Here is a 6,451-nt window from a genome sequence, read left to right on the forward strand (position 1 = left end):
GGGAAAGTAATCACAGGATTCCAGGACTACTTTATCCTAGTCCTGAAGAGCCTGTGTAGCCCTGAGATGCTCTTAAAACTTAGACAGGTGTCTAGAAACTGAAGAAAAAGGAGAGGAAGGCATTTCCCTTCCTTCCAACGCCTTTGAGCAAAGCTGAGAACACACCAAGAACTCTCTTTGTTCTAGCAACTACTTTCCTAGGTTTGTTCGAAGACCTAATTCAAGCAAGGCCAATCTTCCGTAAGTGGCAATGTTTGGGGCTGAAACCGAAAGCTATGGTTCAGATGATGCAGGTCTATTGAAAGTTTTATGCATGTATGTTCTGTAATGAAGCAATCATAAAATTGAAATCATGAAATGACTGGCGTTCACTGCCTTTCCATTTTCTAAGTAATTATTTGACTGCTCTGGAGTTTAGCAGCCTACTTTTGTTATTTTTTTATTTTATTATTTTTTTTTTAACTTTCATGAAGATGAAAAAGAGAAACACTTATAAGTTGTGCTAAAAGTAGGATGTGCTCCAAAGATGCAAAGGTACTTAAAAGGTACTGGAAAAAACGCTGTTTCTTTTTACTGGGGTCTTACAAAACTCGGAATATGTGAGTACAATATTAAAGCAACATTGGATAACTTTTTCTTAATTTCAGAAACCCTCCATGATCTAAGAAATGCTTTTTAATTATATTTTGGCTTTCGTAAGAGTTGGACCATCACCAGACATTATCTCTTTCAATCTGATACTTGAGAGCTTGGTGGTGAGCCAATTCAGCCCACCCTTGTTTTTCTAAATAAACTTTTATTGGAACACAACCACGCCTTCCTCTTTATGTCTCATCTGTGGAAGTTCTTGGTGCTACAAAGGGAGAGTTGAGTACTTGTAACACAGACTTCAATAAAATATTTACTATCTGCCCTTTACAGAAAAAGTGTGATGACCCTGCTTTCAATAAAACAGGCCTTACAGTCTGAGGGGTTTGAAGTGGCGGGGGGGGGGTGGGAGGTTGGGGTACCAGGTGGTGGGTATTATAGAGGGCACGGCTTGCATGGAGCACTGGGTGTGGTGAAAAAAATAATGAATACTGTTTTTCTGAAAATAAATAAATTGGGAGGAAAAAAAAAAAACAGGCCTTAAGGCAACTGGAGTTAGGCTTGTGTGTATTTCTGAAATAGAACTAAATGCAAAACTTAAAATTCTTAACAACCATTATTTTCCAATACATTCCATTTGTAGCTGCTAAGAGGAGTACTTTATCACTTTCTCAGCTGCTTCTTCTTCTTCTTCTTCTTCTTCTTCTTCTTTTTAAATCATAGAACACTTTCTCTGCTTCTTAACAAAATGCACTAAGGAAGAAACGAACATAATGAAAGACCGATATGCAGATGAAAATCAAAAAGGTTTTAAAAAGCAAACCCTACTCCATTTGTTCCCAACCCATCCCTTTCCTATTGGCACAATGAGCAGCATGGCCCCAGGCACAGCTTCCTGGCCAGCAAGATCAAAGTTGAGCCTATGAGAGCATGCCCGGGGAAGGAAGCATCAACGCAGGGGTTCTCAACCATGGCTTCACATCAGAAATACCTGGGGAGATGAAGCAGCCGCCAGCGCCAAGTCCCACCACAGACCAACTGACTCAAAGGGTCTGGCTCTGTGGCCAGGGGAGCAGAATTGTTTCAAGTTGCCCAGATGATTCTGCTGAGCCCGTGGAGTCCAGAACCCCTAGGCCCTGTCATGGAGGAAGCTGTGGCTCATGAGGAAGCCTCTTAACTTTTCTGGCCTCTTCCTTTGAGTCTGTAAATTGAGGGGATTGAAGTGAATTTCTCAGAGGTCATTCCCATCGGTGATTTTAAATTCAGTTCAATTGAATTAAATTTGTTTCCCTAGAAGAGGAAGCACGAGAATTGTGACACCCTCTGTTACCAGGAAATGGGCAGCATGGGAAGAGCAGTCATCCTGGGCACCTGGCACCTGGGATGATGTCACTGTGGCCACCCTGTGGCTCAACACTGGGGACAGGAGAGAAGCAAGATGGGCACCAGATCAGCAGAGTTCTTTTTGGCCCCTCCGATCTGGGCGGTGCTGGCTCATTTCTATCTGTAGGCAGTAAGCCTCCCCCCGGGCAGAGAAAAGGGCCCAGCACCGCATGTGAAAATTTTTAATTTGGAGTCAAAGTGAGATGGGTTGATTTCTGGTTCTGCCGCTTCTTAGCTGGGAGACATGATTTCTTCGTTCTCTCCGGGCATCAGTTTCCTCATCTGAAGCACAGGGTGACAACTGTCTCTCTTCTAGGCTTATGGTGAGGATGGAGTAGAAGAACGCCTTAGAAAGGACTAGCACAGTTCTGGCCACCAAGTAGGCTGCAACATTATTATGATCACGGTGGTTATCATTACTGCTATTATCATGTTAATACTTCGGCAGTAGTCGCGTAAGTCAAGGTTCCCAGCTATCCCTATCCATGAGTGCACGTTGGTTGTTACAAAGGACTCTTGAAAAACCTGATTGTGTTACTATTTTATGCTCTTCCTAACAGCAAGATGGAAGGTATCTTTTTACACACAACATTTCAGGCATTCACAGGAATAGCAGAAGATAACATAAATATCAGGGTGCAAACTTACTCCCCTTCTGTCCCGCACTACAGAATGCACAGCTACCATGTGCACGGCACACGCTACTAGATGGGTGGGTGTCCATTAGCAATATGTGGTATTGTTTGGGAAGGTCTTAAACTTCAAGGGCGCCTGGGTGGCTCAGTCGCTTATGCTGCTGCCTTCCGCTCCGGTCAGGCTCCCCGGGTCCTGGGATGGAGCCACGCTCTGGGCTCTCTGCTCAGCCGGGAGTTGGTGCCTCTCCCTGCGTGCTGCTCCTTGTTGCATGTTTTCTCTCTCTCTCTGTCCAATAAACTTTTTTTTTTTAAATTAACTTCCTATAAATGGTTTCACATTATATGTATGATAATGAAATCTGCTGTTTTTGTGTGACATTGTGTTTTTGAGATTTATTCGCGTTAATGTGTGCAGCTTGATTCCATCCATTCTAACGGCCATATTCTATATTGTTTTATGATTTTACCAAAACTCTTTGTCCTTTTTTGTGTTGATGGATATTTGAGTCGTTTCCATTACTCCACAGGGGGGGAAAAAGAATGGCTCAGTGTCTGCTTGTGGATGTATTTCCTTTGCGTACAGTGTGAGAATTTTGAGGAGTAGCTAAGGCATAGCACGGGAGTCTCTCCAGCTTCTCAGTCTCCTCTTCCGGTTCTCCCTCATCGCCTAGATTTCTAAAGGGTCATGTGGCCAGAGCAGAGTCCTCACGCCTCTGCTCTGCTCTATCTGCCCTAATTATTAGGGAACATTATCTGATATTAGTCTTTCAATATTACCCAAGGTTACTATCTCTAGTCTGGACATAAGCCCCAAAGTCTACCTTCCCTATATCCACCTGTTCACTTACTGACTCTTCTTGGATGTGTAAAAGGAATATGCATATATGGTGGATACTGTGAGTGCTCCCCAGTGGTATCTCTCTTCCAGGTGCATATATTTCTCATAACGCTTTTTTAAAAGAATCTTTGTGTACAGTTGACGCACAACGTGACATCAGTTTCAGGAATACGCTGCAGCATTTCGTGCATGATGCCATGCTCCCCACAAGCGCAGCTCCCTCCTAACACTTTCGTGAGGTGGGAGAACGTGACTCCTCATCGAGAAAATAAGAAACGTGTTACATGTATCGGGTTTTTTCTGGGAAGCGGAGTCACAGAGAGTTGGTGCAGGAGGCTATGGAGACCAGACCTTCAGGGATTCACCTGTAAGGGGGCAGTGAGGGGAAGAGAACTGGGAGAAGTTCACGGCAGTGCAGTTAGAACAGAGCCTTAGGTGATCCTATAAGGGCTTCTGGAACTGGGAGGGACCATCAGATTTGTTCCAAATTGAGTCAAGAGCTGTCTGTGTTTCCCCTTGTCAACTGTCACCTGAAGTGGGCTCCTTTGGAGAGAGGACATTTCCTCTGGGCTGGATGGCTCTCTTTATAGGGCATATAGGCATGCAGGGTGATCCATTAGTGCCCAACTCTCCAACAGCAGGGATAATGAATGCTTCAGACCCCCTAGGGAATTCTGGGCAGCAGACCCCTGCATCCAGTGCACAACCGCAAGCTGAGGCCGTCTGAGGCCCTCGCCCACTTTTCTGATCCTGCCATTCCTGTCATCACTGAGTGTGAAGACGGTGAGAAGGGAAGGCAGAACCATGTCACTAAGTCATTGCATAAAAAGTAGCTGTTCTGGGGGCACCTGGGTAGCTCAGTCAGTTAAGCGGCTGCCTTCAGCTCAGGTCATGATCCCAGGATCCTGGGATCGAGTCCCACATTGGGCTCCCTGGTCAGCAGAGAGCCTGCTTCTCCCTCTCCCTCTGCCTGCCACTCTGCCTACCTGTGTGCTCTCTCTGTCAAATAAATAAATAAAATCTTAAAAAAAAAAAAAAAAAGTAGCTGTTCTGGAGAATTCTCCAGTCCATGGTGGGCATGGCCTCAGTGAGAAGCAAACTTTGGGCCAGTGTAAGCCTGGCCCAAACTGACCAAGTCAATACCTCAAAATGAATGTGTACAAAACCAAGTTCCTGATTCCCCACCTCCTTCAAACCCACTCCGTTCCGCTGTCTCCAGGATCTTAGTTAATGGAAATTCCATTCTTCCTGGTTACACATTAAAAACTCAGGTATAACACTGAGTCCATTTCAAAGCCAGTTAACTCTTCCTTTAGAATTGTCAGGAGTTACTGGTCTCTCCCAATGCCAGCATTACTGCTGCTCCAAGCCACAGACATTTCTCTCCCTGGTTATTGCAGTCACTCCCTAACCGATGTCTTTTTTCTGCACTCACTGCTCTCTATGTCAGCAGAGAAGACAGGGGGATCCTATAAGATAATCCTCTGCCTCAAACCCTTCAGGAGCCCCAATGGCTCTCAATGTAAAAGCCAAATCTTTCAAGGAGCTACAGGCATTCATCATCTGGTCCTATGTTACTTCCCCAACCTCATCTGGCATCACATTCCCACTGGCTCATGCAGCTTCACTGATTCCTGGCACAGTCAGCACACCTGCCATGCCTCTCACTTACAACATCTGTGCTCACTGTCCCCCCGGCTAGCCACTAGATCTCTTACTTCCCTCAGGCTCTACTCAGATGTCATCTTAATACTGAGGTCTTCCTTCATCACCACAAACTTTTAAAAGAATACATCGAGCAATCAGTTGTGCTTTAGTGTTCTCTAGAACATACCGCAACATGAGACATATTGTAAATATTTTTAAATTAAAAGACTAGCTCTGCAAGGGCAGGACTTTCTGTATTACTCACTGCTGTATCTGCTGTACCAAGAGTAGCCACTCTCACACTGAATCTGTATTTGCCGAACAAGTGAATTGAATATATGAGGTTGCTCGTTAGTACTAATGGTGTTTCGATTCTATTGGATTTTCTATGGAACACGTATTATATTTGCATATTACATATTACATTTTCTGTGGAAAATATATTACATATTACATTACAAAATATATTACATATTACAGAGCTATTTTACCTCTTACTTAAATCTTTTAAAAAATATATAACAGTGAATTTTTATGTCATCCTTTCTCAGGGGCCATGCTCATCTTCTCTGTCTTGTTCCAATTTTAGTCTATGTGCTGTCAAAATGAGCACTGTTACTTACATCCTAAAATCTCTCTTTGCTTTGCTTTTTTTTTTTCTTCTCATATTGCAATGGCTAAGATTAGTAGTTCAACTCCTGAGGGTTTTTTTCTATGAAAGAGAGCTGAATTTTATCTAGTTATTTTTCTGAATCTGTGGAAATGATTGGTTTTCTAATAGTTTTGTGGTTTTCTAATAGTTGATTAATTTTTTATGTTTAACCATCCTTAGATCCCTGTAGTAATCTGCTCGATCTTTGAAATCTATGTCAGAATGCAGAGTTCTAGAGACATGGGCTACAGATTCCGATAAATGAGGCCGCCATCCCTTAAAGACAACTGTTTCCACGTCACAGACTCTTCCACTGACAGGAATGGTGTTTCTGGAAGCTTTTTGAGGTAAAGCTTTTGAAGTCAATGCCTTCAGGAGCCTGAAAGATATTGTGAATTACTAAACCAGGCTAGAGATGAAGTTTGATAAGCAGGAGAGCTCACATTAGAATACAGTGGTCAGGAATTAATCAGTATCAACCAATTGTTTCCATGAATAAATGAAGACCCCATGTTGCTAGGTCACATGATATTTGGTCAGGAAGACAGGCATCTGGACTTTTACAGTGTAAGCTAATTTTTAAATGCTTTTAATTAATTTAAATTTATGAAAGAAGATATCATGTGGTCCAAGTATAATATGGCACTAGGCCAAGTTAGGACTATGAGTTTGAGACCTCCAGTGTTCTAGAATAAGTTCGTGTCCTTG

At 43.1% G+C, this 6,451-nt stretch overlaps 1 non-coding gene across 1 annotated transcript; it reads right to left on the reverse strand.

The window, feature by feature from the left end:
- Positions 1-5,601: 5,601 nt before the first annotated feature.
- Positions 5,602-5,704, reverse strand: LOC122916625. The gene has a single exon (XR_006386253.1). It is a non-coding gene; the product is annotated as a U6 spliceosomal RNA (small nuclear RNA).
- Positions 5,705-6,451: the final 747 nt, after the last annotated feature.

The sequence above is a fragment of the Neovison vison genome, chromosome 8 (genome assembly GCF_020171115.1).
Source record: "Neovison vison isolate M4711 chromosome 8, ASM_NN_V1, whole genome shotgun sequence".
In the NCBI taxonomy this organism is placed as follows: Eukaryota; Metazoa; Chordata; class Mammalia; order Carnivora; family Mustelidae; genus Neogale; species Neogale vison.